This window comes from Rhinatrema bivittatum, chromosome 5, assembly GCF_901001135.1.
Source record: "Rhinatrema bivittatum chromosome 5, aRhiBiv1.1, whole genome shotgun sequence".
Lineage (NCBI taxonomy): Eukaryota > Metazoa > Chordata > Amphibia > Gymnophiona > Rhinatrematidae > Rhinatrema > Rhinatrema bivittatum.
This window is the reverse complement of record NC_042619.1, coordinates 54,893,367-54,909,533: the sequence shown is the minus strand read 5'-3', so window position 1 is coordinate 54,909,533 and position 16,167 is coordinate 54,893,367.

Genomic DNA, 16,167 nt, shown 5'->3' with positions numbered 1-16,167 from the left:
ACGGCCACCCTATGAAGAAAGGCTAAAGAAGGTTAGGGCTGTTTAGTTTGGAGAAGACGACTGAGGGGGGGATATGATAAAGTCTACAAAATCATGAAAGGACTTGAACAATGTAAATCAGTTATTTACTCTCAGATAAGAGGAGGACTAGGGGGTACTCCATGAAGATATCACGTAGCTCATTTAAAACAAACTGAAGAAAATATTTTTCACTCAGCACATAGGGAATTCATTGCCAGAGGATGTGGGTACAGCAGTTAGTGTAACTGGTTTAAAAAAAGGTTTGGATAAGTTCCTAGATGAAATATCTATAAACTGCTATGACTGTAATTAATAATCAATAGAAGCTTGTGATCTATCTAATGTTTGGGTGCTTGCCAGGTACTTGTAACCTAGATTGACCACTGTTGGAAACCGGATGCTGGGCTTGATGGACCCTTGGTCTCATCCAGTATGGCATATCTTATGTTCTTATAGTTTCACAGTCCCTAAGAATTCTTGGCAAAGTGAAAATTAAAAAAAAAGTCTGTTAATTCAGAAGACTCTATATAATGTTGAGTTTTAAGGAAACCAATGTGTGTTTGTGACATAGATAAAGATGCCCAGGGAAATTTTAAAAGGCATAAGACTGTCTGTATCCCCTCTTGCCTCAGGAAAGGGAAAAGCTGGAATTTCCTCAGGTGGATGCACTCATTTATGCTTTCACCAGGAGGATTACTATTCCTGTGTGTGTTTTGAGGAAGGGGGGGGGGGGGGGGGCTATGCCATGAAGGATGCTCGGGTAGGAAGATAAGAGGCTGTACTTAAGTGGGCTTTTGAGGTTGTGAGCTTGGTGCTGTAGGCTACTGTGTGCAGTGGTATTGTTGCTAAGGCAGGATTGCGTTTGTCTCAGCACATACAGGAATGCTCCTTAGAATGTGGAGTGATGATCCTGGAAAATGCAGCTCAGATGGCACTGGGGGCAATCTTTTTGGCAGATGCCCCATATGAATGGATCCGGGCTTTGGCTAAGAGTATGATTGTCTGTCGTTTGCTTTGGCTATGTAACTAGTCAGTTTCAATTAATGTTTCTTCTACATATATCTTTTTGGAGAAGATTTAGAAAAGATGGTGAAAGCATGGGATAATCAAGTCCTGCCAAAAGACAAGCCTAGAAGGACATTGTGACCAACACTTGCTTGGAGCTACTTTAGGGATTCCAAGTGCACAAGGCTGGGGAGGTTGGCGCGTTGCCAGCAGTCTAGTCCCTTTAGTAGATTCCAGTCCTTTTGAACCTCCAAGATGAGAGGTAAGGATGGAGTTTCAGGAAGGTTCAGAAGTTCTTAGACCTTCCAGTGAAAGGTGTAGGAGGCCACTCCAATACAGAGGCTAGGTGGGCAGTTGTTGGCCTTTTACTGGAATTGAGTCCACATTACTTCAGATCAGTGGGTCTGAAGTAATGTGGACCCACTTCCAGGATGGCTACGCTCTAGAGTTTTCCCCATCCTTTTATCAGCCTATGGTCTCCCCTTGTCAATCTGTTCATAAGAAGCCGTACGGATGACATTTTTGTGGCTGCTGCATATTGGGATATGGTTCCAATCCCATACTCTGTGGAGTCAGGGTTGATGCCCAGTTTACTAAAAAAAAAAAAAGAGGGAGGGGGGAGTACTTTTTGCCTTATTCTGGACCTGAAGCAGTTCAACAAGGCAATGAAGATGTTCCACTTCAAAATGGAGATTCTGAAGTTGGTTATAGTAGCAATGTGATGAGAATTCTTAATGTCACTAGATTTGAGGAGTGTATCTGCATATCCTGATAAGAGAGAGAAATCAGAAATATCTTTACCTTGCAGTGATGGGGGTGGGGGCACCTCTGCTTTCGGGCTCTTCCTTTTGGGTTAGCTGTGCTGCAAGATATTTTTCCAAGGTGATGGTTGTGGTTGCAGTCCTACACAGAAGATATTTTGGCGCATCAGTGTCTGGAAGATTTGTGGAACTGACCAAAGTTAGCCCAGGAAAGCAAATTGGCAATGGCCAGAGTGATAATTCCAGCATCTGTGCTGGGTTTACATTTTCAACCAGAGTATATTGCTTCCCTCTTGATTCTTGAGGTATTTGGGGATTCATTTCAACACCAGGGAAGGCCAGGGTCCTGTTGACAGACACAAAGTTACAGAAGTTACAGAATCAACTGCATGATTTGAGGATTCAGGGATCTACGATGTGGATTTATCTTCAGATATTGGGTTCCATGGCGACTACCTTGGATTTAGCATTTTGGGCAAGAGCGCCCATGAAACCTTTGCAGAGGGACATGTTCTCAAAGTGGTGTCCTAAGTCCTAGGGTATTTCAAGATATTCCCTCTGATGTATGTCAGATTTTTTTTTGTAGCTAGTACATAAGAACCTGTCAGTGGGAGTGAATCTTGAATCTCTCATTTGGATAATGGTGACCTATATCAGTCTCTGGGGCAGGGGTGCTCACTGTATAGTGGCTCAAGGCATTTGGATTCCAGGAGAAGCCAAGTGGTCCATCAGCCAATTGGAAACCAGACGATAAGGAAAGTACTCCTTTTAGTTTGCTTCCATTCTTCAGGGTCAGGTGGTCAGGATCTTGTCAGCCAATCCTACGGTAGTAGCATATATGATTCTCTTAGGAGGGGAACATGTGTTGATGGACTTGCTGGTGATCATCAAACGCATAGGTGTGAAGATTTTTCAGCAGAACAGTAAGAAGTTCATCCAGTTTGGATGCCCTGATTCAATACATTCTGGTTCAAGGTTCCCTCTTTGGCCTCTAGTGGGTAGTGTCTTGCAGAAGATGCTGGCCTTTAGCTATACTAACTTACAATATTGATAGCTCACAATTCGCCAAAGCATCCTTTAATATGTGATTCTAATGAGTGCTGAACAGGATCAGCTATTGTTGCCTCAGACCCATCTTGATTTGTCTTTCAGCTTGGCATTTGAGAGGGATTATCTGTTAGAGAGGGATACTCTCAGAAGGTTGTAAATACCATTTTGTAATCCAAGAAAGTTTTCACATCCTTGGCATATGTGAGAGTTTGGAAGTTTGAGGCTTGGTGCTTGATTAGGAAGATCTCAGCTAGAGGAGCTTTGGAGCTGGTTATCTTACAATTCCTGCATGGGGATTGGATATGGTTTGACTCCTAACTTCCTAAGGTGCAGGTAGCAATGTTCCTCCTAGGAGAGGTATAGCTTGGTTACATTTCACGTCTGGCTGAATGAAGAGGAAGGAGAAATTAGTTATCTGATTATTTCCTTTCTTTGAACCCAGCCAGACCTATACAGGATCCTTCTTGTTCTGCCAAATGTATTATTCTCCTGATTCATTTTCAGAATACTGAAATGCAGAATACAGTATATATGCAGAATACAGTATTCTGCAGTATTATATGCAGAATACTGCTTATATGCAGTAGTCTGTTAACTTGCATTCCTTGATAAGGTTTATTACCTTATCTGTTTCATTTCTTGTTTCTTCCTTGGAATCCCTTAGATTTTTGCTTGAGGGGTGAGGAAAAGTTTAGTCTATTAAAAATGTTTATATTAGCTTGTTACCTAGAATACTGGCAGACTGAGGTCAACATGGGAGCCTACAAGGGGTGATGTCAGTAAACCTATTAGTTGCTGTCTCCATCTGCTCGTTGGGAGGCATAACCCATATGTCAGGACTGGTCTGGCTGGACTCAATGAAAGGAAATGATCAGATAAGAACCAGTTTCTCCTACCTGTATCAAGGACATTAGATCTCAAGCCATCTCCGGGACATGATAAAGTTCAAATTCCCTGTCAGTCTGTAGTAGTAGAATCAGCCTTAAGAAAAGTAACATGCTCCAAAATGTATTCAGTCTTCAGGATGTTGGACAACAAAGCAAAGAAGGTCTTTCAAGGAGCCATCCTAAGCTCCAGAATAGCAGCTCATCAACTGCATAAGCTTAGAATATGCACTCTTGTCTGCAAAGATTCCATTCTTTTTTTTTGCAGAAGAACTTCAGATAGAAAGAACTGCTTTATTCCTGCCATTCAGGAGGCAGAAAATTGTGGCAAACATAAGATCAGCCTATGATGTCTAGAATACCTCTTCTAGAACTTAAGCAGTAATCACTGGAGCCAAAAAGTTTGTAGATAGTTTAAGATAATCTTTTTGGAGAGAGAGTTAAGGAAAGTCAGTGTAATTAAGGATCACTGTGCTACCCACATTAACCTTTCATCAGCTACAGTGGAGCAGCCCTCCACCTTCAGAAAGGCTCAGCCTCAAATTCTATAGAAAGCAATATTAATACCCAAGGATCTGAATATAGGCCAAGGAAAAGCAGTTGTGCCTCAACAGAGGGTAGACAAATTATCAAAATGGATCAGGGATCAAGGGCATGTTTTTTGCTCTCCTTTTTATGAAGATGTCACATTGTGGCAACAGTCCATGTCACCCCTTTAGCTTGTTTTCACATGACAGGCTTAGTGGGAACTAAAGCTTCATTTGAACCAACATCAACCATTGTTGGACAAATGAGAATATCCAGTGGTGGTGATCATCCAGTGCTCTAACCTAGTGGTTATCATGCAAATCTTTTAAAAGGTCAAATCTTTCACCAACCTCTTTCAAGGAATGCTGGTGATAGATGCTTCCAATCAAGATTGGGGAGCTTTATCTGAGGAATTCCTTCTCTCAAAGAACATGGGTACTAATAGTTCATTCATAGCAACCACCTAGAAATGACAGCAATCTTCAATGCTATGGAAGTATTTGTTCCATGATTGAAGAATAAGGTAGTGTTGATCCAGACAAGTGACAATGTTTTATATCAGTAAACAAGGAGAAACAGGTTCTTATAAGTTTTGCATTGAAGTTTCCAAAATTTGGAAATGGGCAATTTCTAAAGGAATTTTTATTCTAGTTGTCTGTCTTCTAGGAAACAATTTTCAGATAGTATACAGCTTAAATCAATTACAACTGCATGAATGGTTGCTACACATACGCACAGGACAACACATAAGAACATAAGAAAAGCCATACTGGGTCAGACCAAGGGTCCATCAAGCCAAGCATCCTGTTTCCAACAGTGGCCAATCCAGGCCATAAGAACCTGGAAATACCCAAAAACTAAGTCTAGTCCATGTTACCATTGCTAATGGCAGTGGCTATTCTCTAAGTGAACTTAATAGCAGGTAATGGACTTCTCCTCCAAGAACTTATCCAATCCTTTTTTAAACACAGCTATACTAACTGCACTAACCACATCCTCTGGCAACAAATTCCAGAGTTTAATTGTGCGTTTAGTAAAAAAGAACTTTCTCCGATTAGTTTTAAATGTGCCCCATGCTAACTTCATGGAGTGCCCCCTAGTCTTTCTACTATCCGAAAGAATAAATAACCGATTCACATCTACCCGTTCTAGACCTCTCATGATTTTAAACATCTCTATCATATCCCCCCTCAGCCGTCTCTTCTCCAAGCTGAAAAGGCCTAACCTCTTTAGTCTTTCCTCATAGGGGAGCTGTTCCATTCCCCTTATCATTTTGGTAGCCCTTCTCTGGAATTTGTTGCCAGAGGATGTGGTTAGTGTAGCTGGGTTTAAAAAAAAAAAAGGTTTGAATAAGTTCATGGAGGAGAACTCATTAACTGCTATTAATCAAGTTGTCTTAGAGAATAACCACTGCTATTACTGGCATCAGTAGCATGGGATCTATTTAGTGTTTGGGGACTTGCCAGGTACTTGTAACCTGGATTGGCCACTGTTGGAAACAGGATACTGGGTCTGACCCAGTTTGGCAATTTCTTATGTTCTTAAACATTCTAGGCTATTCCAGCCAATAGTTAATCATTCTCCATATTGGTTGCTGTACGGTGACATTGCTCATAGATATGACTGTTAATTCTGCTGCCCATAGAAAATACCAGTTACAGGTAAGCAACTGTTTTTTTGAAGTCCTGCTTGCTCTTCAAATAAAACACATTTTGTCAGCTTCTCAACTTCATGTTTAAGCTTGGGAAATTGAATCCTCCTGTGTGGAGATTTATTCTTCCAACTCCATAAACCCCCTTCCTTGTTCTACCAGCTTTTGGTTTATATTGTTTAACTGTTGTATTTTATTTTCTAATCTAGTACCCCATTTATACAACTGGTTACCTCTTGAACAATTTCAATGTTGAGTATTTCTGTGCCATCTGAGTTCACTACAGCCATTTGATTTTAGAAGTCTTATTTTTCTCGTGGCCCATCTTTTCTGCATTTTGGCTGCCATAAGCTGAAATATTTTAGCAAATACCATTCATACACATTCATAAACTTATAGGTAAGTAAGACAGACTGTTCTACTAGTTAAGGATGCAGAGAAGGGATTTTTAGGCCCTGTGACTCGCGAGCTTCTGCTTCACATGAGTGATCAGCCTGCTAACACATAACCCTGACCCCTGGTGTTTTGTTTTGATTTACTAGGGCTATAAGGCCATGGGTGTGTTAAAAGTTACTGTGTTCTTCATTCTTAAGCATATGTAGTACATGTCATTTAAGAGTCCTAGAAAATAGAATCATTTGTTTTGATAGTTTTAAATGCAGTACTAGAAATTCAAAATCAATAAATCTAATAATAAAGATAATAATTCAGTTACATAGAAACAGAATATAATAGATAAAGCCCATAGGATGTGCCGAATTTCAATCGTCACTCAGTGCCATAGACTCCAATTGATCTCATGCTTTCTCCTCTTTTCCCTTAGTTCCTCACAACTAGAGAAAATTTCTGTTTAAAAGAATTTTTCTTGCTCCATCCAACAGTCCAAAATCTTATTTTTAGTATTTTATATAATTTTCACATTGTTTGCAAGACAATCAACTTTAAATAGCATTAACGAGTAGCTGATGCTAGCGTATAGAAGGTTAAACCTTCTACTTCGTAGAGATGGTTAATAAGCAAAGCAATGTAGTTGGCTTACACCATAGAGCCAGAGCTTTCATAGAAATATGTAGTAGGCATTCTCTGCAATGGACTTTATCAAACAGTTCAAAATCAATCTATATGCCTGTTTGAAATATGAATGTTTAGATCAGTGTTTCTAAACCAGTGTGCCTTTGAAAAGTCACCCACCGCTGTGTGATGCTCAGATCCAGACCACCCCTGGGCTTTGCTCTCAGCACCTCACAGCAACAAGAGTCACTTGTGGTGGCTCTTAAACATGTAGGAGCTTTTTTTCTGAGAGTGTGTAATCATGGATGTTGTCTTTCAAGCAACAGCATGATCGCTGGAATGTGGTAATTAATGGGCAACATGTAGGGCATGGATAGCAGAGCCCTGCTTTGTGGGGTGCACATACAGCATCACCTTATCTTCCCCCTCCTGCGCTTCCATTCTCTCATCCCCAGGCTGAGTGAGACAAGGAAAGTGGGCACTCAGCACTAGATGTGACTCATTCTCAATGTTGGGAGCAGCAGCAGTAGAGTTGCTCTGTGAGCCACATGCAGCATCCAAGGTAACTGAGCTGGCTGCCCATATCACACAGACTTCTCCCTTCATAGAAAGAACTGATCCATTGGGATTGTTTGTGCGTCTCCATGTGGGGCTTTGTTTTTCCCTAATTCTGCACTGGACCATATGAGTCTTCTCTATGTCCACATTGCCTGCCCACTGGAGGCTGGTATGCCATGCAACATTTTTGCTAATGTAGGTATGCCTTGGGTTTAAAAAGGTTGGGAAATACTAGTTTAGATCCTTTTGGTTGTCATTCTAGAAGAAAAGGGTTTAAAGCGTCTAAAAACTTCTTCTTTAGGTTCTTAATGTTGGGAATGACTGACTAAATTTTTTTAACCTTCATTTTAACTCTTGCAGGCACTGCACATGGATAAAGCACAAAAAACTGAAGAGATGATTGAGGAATGTAACTTTTTCCTATTCTATTATTTTAAATTAATATGAAAAACAGGAAACCAACAAATTTATCCTTTACAATTAAGTCCCACAATTTTAAACACTTGTATGCTTATGCTACCTTTCCAAAACTCAAGGTTGCATACAAAATAAAAATTGTATATTGTCTACAAGGATAAGCGTAACATAAAGCAATAAGACCGACAAATCAGCAACATCAAAATAAAACATAAATAGCAGAATAAATAAACTTCCTATCATAAAACTGCAGCATTAAATTCCTCAAAAATAAATTTCAGCCTAAAAACATAAATAAGATAGCATATAATCAGAGATCATACATAAAACCATCAAATATAAATTCCTCAGAAATAAAAAATCTATTAAATAAAATCACTGACTAATAAGTAATTGATCCACCAAACCTGCTTAATTCCCAATAGCTTATTTTATAAAGTTTTAAAGCAACAGTTCTGTTCTTACCTCTTTAGTGATAATATTTTTGAGTTTTGGCCCTACATAAGAGAAAGCTTTGCCTTGCATCTGTTGTAATCTACATCTAACCAGATGGGATACATAAAATGGCTTCTCTTGCTGATCTAAAAGTTTGTGTTGAAATGTAACAGTAGCTGGTCCTTCAGCTACTGCAGACTATTTTTTGTTAAGGCTTTAAATTCCAATATCAGAAACAAACTGGATTTGATAGCAGACCAGGACCCAATGTGTGCTGCATGCTTTTTCTATTCTGTAATCAATCAAGCTGCTGCATGTTGTACAAGCTGCAGTCTGTACCATTTTCTTTGGGAGACTGATATACAAAGCATTGCAATACTCTAATCTTCATGACCAATTTTAGATCCATTTGGCTACGGAATGGGTGGAGTTGTCATACCAACCATAGTTTGAGAAAAACATTGCTGGAGACTTTCTGAACCTGAGCATCTATTTTTAGTGAGGGGGTATTGCAGCACCCCTCAGTTCCGAAGTTCTGATTTAAACGTGATACTTAAATCACCGATGTTGGGTAATATAATTCCTCTAATGTATTAGTTTTGAATCTACATAGTCTATTTTATTTGGATTAAGTTTTTCTTTTGTCAAGGCTGAAACTACATTTAAACAATTATTCATCATCCTTACTGCTTTGACTGGATCAAGATGGGTGGCACTGCAGAATATGATGGCAGATAAAGACCATAAGGCTCATTTAATCTGCCCATCTACACCTCCTGCTTAGCTGTACAAGCCTTTCCTCTCTCACAGAGATCCTTGGTGTTTGTCGCATGCTTTCTGGAATTCCCTGTCCCTATCTCTACCACTTCCACGGGAAAGCTGTTCCATGTGTTATCAACCTTCTAAGTTTAACTATTTTTTTGTGAAACAGGCTTAGCTTTATAGATAAGCGAGGAAGAAATGCTTTTAAATAAAATATTTCCTTAAATTACTCCTGATTCTACCCACATTCATCTGCTTAGAGATGATACCAAATGTATTTATATTCTTCCTCCAGGGCTGCATATCTATATTAAAAAGTATTGGTGAAAGGGTTGAGCTCTAAGGCACCCCATATTTCAAGCATTGCATAAACAATAGATAACAGAAAAGAAACATCTACACCCAGGAAAAAAAAAAAAAGCAAATTAGGTGAATTTATGTATAGGACCAAAGTATAACCCAGATGTTGTACACTGCTGCAAGTAATTATTGGAGCAGCAGTTAATAAATCTGATATAATAAATCTCTTTCAAACACTGAAATCTTTGCAGAGTGATCCTCCACAGTCAGATTATTGGTCAGTAGTAACCTTAGATTCTATAACCTGAAGGAAAGCAGCTCTTGAGGTTATGGCTAATTCTAGTTTAAGAATGGCTTTCTAGATCATCTCGAGTAACTGTAGGAATAGTCTCCAGAACACCTTCCCCTCTTAATTCCTGGGTCAACTTAAATCGTGCCATTGCTGACCAAATTGGCTCCATTTCCAAGAGCTGTCAGAGTTGCTCTCCAAATCATCTCCGAAGCAGTGGCTGCCAAATTACAAGAGCCTCTAAATGCTTCTCTATTACCCAGCAATACTCAACACAATCCTGGAAGCTCTCTTCCTGAAGACACTGGCATTACCATATTCTTCAGTATAACCACACTACCTCCATTTATGAAGGCATGGGGCCAGAAAGATCCTCCACCACAAAAAATATGAGCTCCCCAGAAAAGGTGCTTTGGTCCGTAACTCCAGCTGGTAGCAGTGGGGGGTATATATCTCTAGGATAAAGGACATTTCTCATCACCAAGATTTCAGCAGTAGTGCTCCCAAATGGCAGACCTTGCCCAGTGTCAAACACAGTGCAGAAGAATCCATTGGTCCTAAAGCTACTAGTGTTAGTAAATTCTCTACAAGGTAAGTCTGAATCCTGCCTTTCATCTAATTCTTAGCCAAGAACAGTTTTTAAAGTGTACCAGGGAAATACACAATCCTATTAAAGTGAAATGGAGCATCTGTAACCTCTGCTGTCTTTGCTTCCTTTCAATGATGGTGATTTTTAATGCCAGGGTAGGTGTCTGTAATTTTATTCAGAAAATGTAAAAATATAAGAAATAAAACATATTAGGATGAAAAAGACTAGTTTCCTTGCAATAAGATCAAAATGGAAAGCAATAAAGCTCAAGAAACATGAAAGTACTTTTGAAGAATTTGTTTTTAGCTTGAAGAAACCATAACTCACTATCAGAAACTTCATTCCATTTTTCTGCTATATACTATTGTGGTAGTAGCTCTCTCAACTCCCATAACCAGATTTTCTACTGTGATAAGTGCTTTGGGGACATGGTTTCAAATTAACAATGGATGTATGAGCTGTCAGTGGAGAATTCAAGTTGAATTCAAATGTATTTTTCCTTTCCTTTTATATACAGCTGGATTATACACCCCAAGGCGCTGGAGAATAGAAATCTAGATCAAATGTAGTCTTTTATATGCCCGGAATGGCCAACCTTTCATCTTCCAAGAGGCAAGAAATTTGAATGCACAATACCAAAGAGCCTCATGTTTTTCGGGTTATTTATAAACAAGGGGGGGGGGGGGAGAGATAGGGTACCTCTTCCAACAGTATTCCCCTCTCAATCTGCCCACCCTGTACCTGCTAGCTTCTCTCTCTCAATCCCATCCTGTTCCCAGCATTCTCTCAATCCCCTAACCCAGTTCTCAGCAATCTCTCTCAATATCATCCTGTTCCCACTAGTCTTTCTCAAACTCCTCACAAGTCTCTCTGAAACCCTCCACTTTGTCCCACAAGTTTTTCAATCATCCCTCCCTTTCCCTAGCAGTGTTTGCTAATTCTCCCACCAGTCCCTCTTTTGATTCCCCCTTCTCTCAATTCTAATCTGTCAGTCCTCCCACCAGCCTCTCCCTCAATTTCCCCAACCTGTCTCCACCAATTACTCTCTCAATCCCATCCCATTTGCACAATCTGTCCTCCCACTCTCTATCTCTGTTTCCTAATATGTCCCCACCAATCCTTCAATCCTCCCACCCTGTTCCCACCTGTCTCTGATATGCATCTCTCTCGTGCTCATGTTCTGCTCAATGTCTGTCTCTCTTAGCCCCATCAGTCTCTCAATCCGAGACCCTGCCCCTACCAGTGTCTCTCTCAGCAAATCCTGCATAACATTCCCCAAATCCCACAAAACAATTAACATTAACCCTTCCTCCCCACTATTTGTGCTACTCTGCTCCCTCTCCCCTCAGCCTCTGTCCACCACTAGCCTCTCCCCTGCCCCCACATCCTCTTATGTCCTTACCCCATCTTGCTTTCTCTCTCTCCCTCAAACACTCCCCTCTGTGTCCTCTCTGTCTCACATACACTCTACACCATTACCACTTTTACTACTCACCACCACCTCCACCACCTCTCCCCCAACATTCACCACTTTTGAAATCATTCCTTCCAGAAACATTCACCCCATCTTGCACTGCAGCCCCACTCTGTGTGCTTTTCAAATCCTTCGCCATCCAATCACTATCTCTGGCTCTATCATCCTTCCACTCCCATCACACCTCCAGCTTCATTTCTCTACCCTGCCCCATCACCCCTTCTGGCTCTGTCACCCTCCCTCTCCCCCTTCATCCCCTCTACCTTTCTCACCCTTCCTTCCACCTTCACTACCCATGACTGTCATCCATCCTCACCCTCCCTTTTCTCTCACCCCTCCCCATCACCACCTCTGCTCCATTTTGACACTATTTCAATGTTTTCATCTCCCCACAATCACCACTGCTGATTTTCTTGTACAATACCCTCTTCCTGGCTCTCTCACCCTATTGCTGCCTTTCCCAGTTCTTTTGAAATCCTTCTATCCCTGGTGCTCTCATGCCCCCCCACCCCCCCCCCCAACAAGGGTCTTATAAAACATCCTATCCTGGCCCCCTCTCCCTCTATTTCCCCCCCCTCCAAGCCCTGGTCTCCTATTGCAGAACAGGTGCCAGAATGGACTTTAGGGAGGAATAAGGTGATACAGTCCAATTTGCATTGCTGACTTCAAGGAAATGGGATGGAAACAATATTCACCACCCACAACCATCTTCTCACAGAATAAGCGCCTCCTTGTGCTGTCCTCCCAACCTCTCCCAGCCCCAATGCTTAAAACATGTATCCCTTTTCATGCCATTGCCCTCAGAAGCACTCATCTACTCTTGTACCATTTCTCCTTCAAACATTCACACCCCGCTCCTCCCTCAACATTCACTTCATGCACTGCTCCCCAAAGTATTCACCATCTCCCCTCATCATATTTCATAATTCACTCCCTTTCCTTGCCACAAATTATTCTGGGTGACTTTCCTCCCCTCTGCTGTCAGCTGAATCTCAAGTCTTGGAAACATAGTGAGCTGCTGTGCCTGGGACTGTGTACACGCCAGCCTCCCCCTCCAGACTGCAGCCCAGAGAAGAGATCTCTACCTCAGGCAGCAGGTGTGGTGACGATGGCGGAAGAGGGGTTGGACAAGAAGGGCTGGAGCAGGAAGTTGACTGCTATCCTATCAGCATCAGCCTCTCCCCTTCCCTCCCTTCCCCTTCTGTCCTTCACTGCTGCTAATTACAGAAGAGGGAAAGGAGTAGAGCAGGGATGAGCAGAGAAGAACCCTCTGATCCTTGCTCCAGCTTCTCTCTAATGTCTTGGCAGCAACCAGCAGCACTGTGAGGACAGGATGGGTAAGGGGGGGGGGGGGCTAGTAGGGTATGGCTTTTTTTCTGTTTTCTATTTTTTGTGCTTACTGCTCCAGCCCCTCCTTTGCTGTCCTCTGCAGTGCTGCTCAGTTGCCATGTGGTCAGGAGGGCAAGAGCCATGAAAGAGCCACAGGTTGGCTACCCTGCTATATGCCAAAGAACACATATGACACTGAGTGACCAATAGCAAAAACATTTATCAACTGATAAACCAGCACTTTGCTTGTAGCTGTATCCTGCAATTGAAAAGATGTCTGAAAGATATAAAAATTAATCTTAATTCATATTCAGAAAAGAATAATAGACACCAAGGATGTTGTAATATTGATTATGGTTGCAATTAAACACACAACATTCTAAACAGCAAGTCTAATCAATTGATAAAAATACCCTTGAAAAACACTTACTAAAATTATAATAAAACTCTGTGTAAAGCACGTCTGAGTAGTGCGTTGTGAAAATGGTCACTTCTTACCAAACCAAACACATTCAGACCTTCCCAGTGATGGATTTAGATGTTTTATGTCCCTAGGCACATTTGGTACCATCATTCTCCCCCTACCCCTCGCCTCCATGAAAGACAATGCCATTGAAGCCTAGGGTCTTTGTAGTAGGTGACAGAATCCTAATATAAATCCTGCATATCCTTTTCTGTAAGACACTCTGCATCCACAGAAACACCTCTGATATAACACAATTATAGCAGAAGTAGAATGTTACCTCTCTACAGAAAAAAAAAAAAAGAATTCAGAGTCTGGAGTCACATTAGTAACAGCAAAACAAACTTCCTCTGCTACCAGGAACATTGTGAAGTAACATAAAACCCTGCAAAAGAGCTACTTGGCACTGATGTAGCATACTTGCAATATCACAACAGCACCAGCTGCCAGGACTCAAACAGAAACCACCCTACCTATAAAAAGGCAGTGAAGCAAATATTACACTAGGCCCTACAATACCAGAACACTACCTGCTGGAAATATAAGACTGACTACTATAGATCCCTACACAAAAACTACACACTAGCAGAATCCCTCACTAAATACAGAATAAGGGGCTGCATATTTAAAGAAACGTACAGACAAAAATTAAAATGAAAGCCAGACTCTGCATATAGTGTAACACTAGAGAAATTGAAACAAATGCATTTCTTCCTGTACTGTGCAATAAAGACATGAGGTGTATATGCCCAAAGCTGACATATTCCAATCAAAGAACAAATGCTGTTTTTCTACCTTTCTTACCTAGATATATTTTTTTAATCATATAGATCCTCGTCTTTTTTTCCACTTTCCTCTTGTCTATCTTTCCTAACAACATTTTCTTTCGATAAGCAGGCTGAATTAGCCATAATATGTGGGTGACAAACAGCAGCATTAGACAGACTCATCTGTCCAAGCTATAGAGCTTTAATGTCTACTAAGCATGTTTGGGAGTTCCTGCAAGAGTCTCCTTGTCTTTTTTTTTTTTGTCCAAGCTGAAGCATGAATGCATACCCAATCTCCTTACAATTTTTTCTTAAGTGATTTTCATTTAACATTTTTCTGTTCAGTTGTGTTTCCTTACTATCTCAACAGCACTTTTCAGTGCTACTACAAACAAAAAAAAATGGAAGAGAGAAAAACTAAACAGGTAGGAGATAGACAATTCTAGAACAACTTCCCTCTTCCTGCCTTCTCTCTCATATCAGGAAAGATGACCATAGTCAGTGGCTTCAAAAACTGAGTTTGTGGTCAGGTTATGTCCATAACTTAGACATGAACTATATTATCGCTGCTTAGGGCCCAATCACAATCAAGCAAGCTGTCAGGTCATCAAGTTGGATGACCCTGTGATCTCAGTACTTCATAGTGGCAAAGATAGAGGGGTTCCATAAGTCAGTGAGAAGCCACAGCAAATTTTCATCCTGGAATGCAGGTTCCTCTGCCTCAGCGGGTAGGGAGTTAAACCAAAGGCTCCTCCAAGACTTCCCCACTGGTGCAGACGGAAGCTAAGGGGTCGAGTAAAAATGGCTACCATGTGTCAAAATGGCACCATTCAGTGGGGTTTCCCCATGTGCTGAAGAAGCATAAGTATCGAGATGCATCGGCACTGTCGATGCCTGGATCATTGGAGCCAATGGTGGAGAAGTCTGGCTCCTTGATGCATGGTGTATTGATGCATGATGCACAGGTACTTCCCTGGTTTCAGCTGATGTATCCTATCCTCCTTGCTCTGAAGTACCCAATGCAGGAAGGGTCTAAAGCACATCCATAAGAACATGCCATACTGGGTCAGACCAAGGGTCCATTAAGCCCAGCATCCTGTTTCCAACAGTGGCCAATCCAGACCATAAAAACCTGGCAAGTACCCAAAAACTAAGTCTATCTCATGCTACTGATTCTAGTAATAGCAGTCGCTATTTCCCAAGTCAACTTAATTAATACTAGGTAATGGACTTTTGCGCATCATTGACCATCACTGGGTGGTCCTCTCATCACAACTCTAAATAATCCAAATCTGGAAAGCATTCCCTCTCTGTTCCAACTTTAATGGTGCATTCTTCCAAGTATTTGTCACACAGTCCTACAAGAAGTCATCATCTACTTCCAAGCATTCTGTGCCTACAAAGTTCTTTGAACCTCAAATTCTGCAGGTTGCCTTGCCCACTTAGTTTTATACTGCAAGACCCAGGCCATGGCATCCAGTGATTCACTCCATCTGCCACCTCTGATAACCAGGTCTTTCCCAGTCCCACAGTTGCTGGCGCAAGACTTGCGTTTGGAGACACCAGATCCTGTCTGCTCAATTTATTCCATGTTCCTCCAACAGGCCTCCAATCAAGCAGGAATCATTCTTGGTTTCAGAAAAGGATGTTCCTCCTCCCGCACCAGCTCAGAGGACCTAACAGTCTACCTAGCAGGTGGCAGAAATGGTTAGTTTTTTTCACATCACACTCGGGAGAAGCTGTGGGATCTTTTCTATCATTGCTGCTTTCTTTTCCCATGCTGCTGTCCCAAACTGCAGTTTCTACATTGCCGCCAGTTCATGTCTTCTTGGAATCTCCACTTCAAGTTTCATCATCTTTGGTTGCAGCGGAA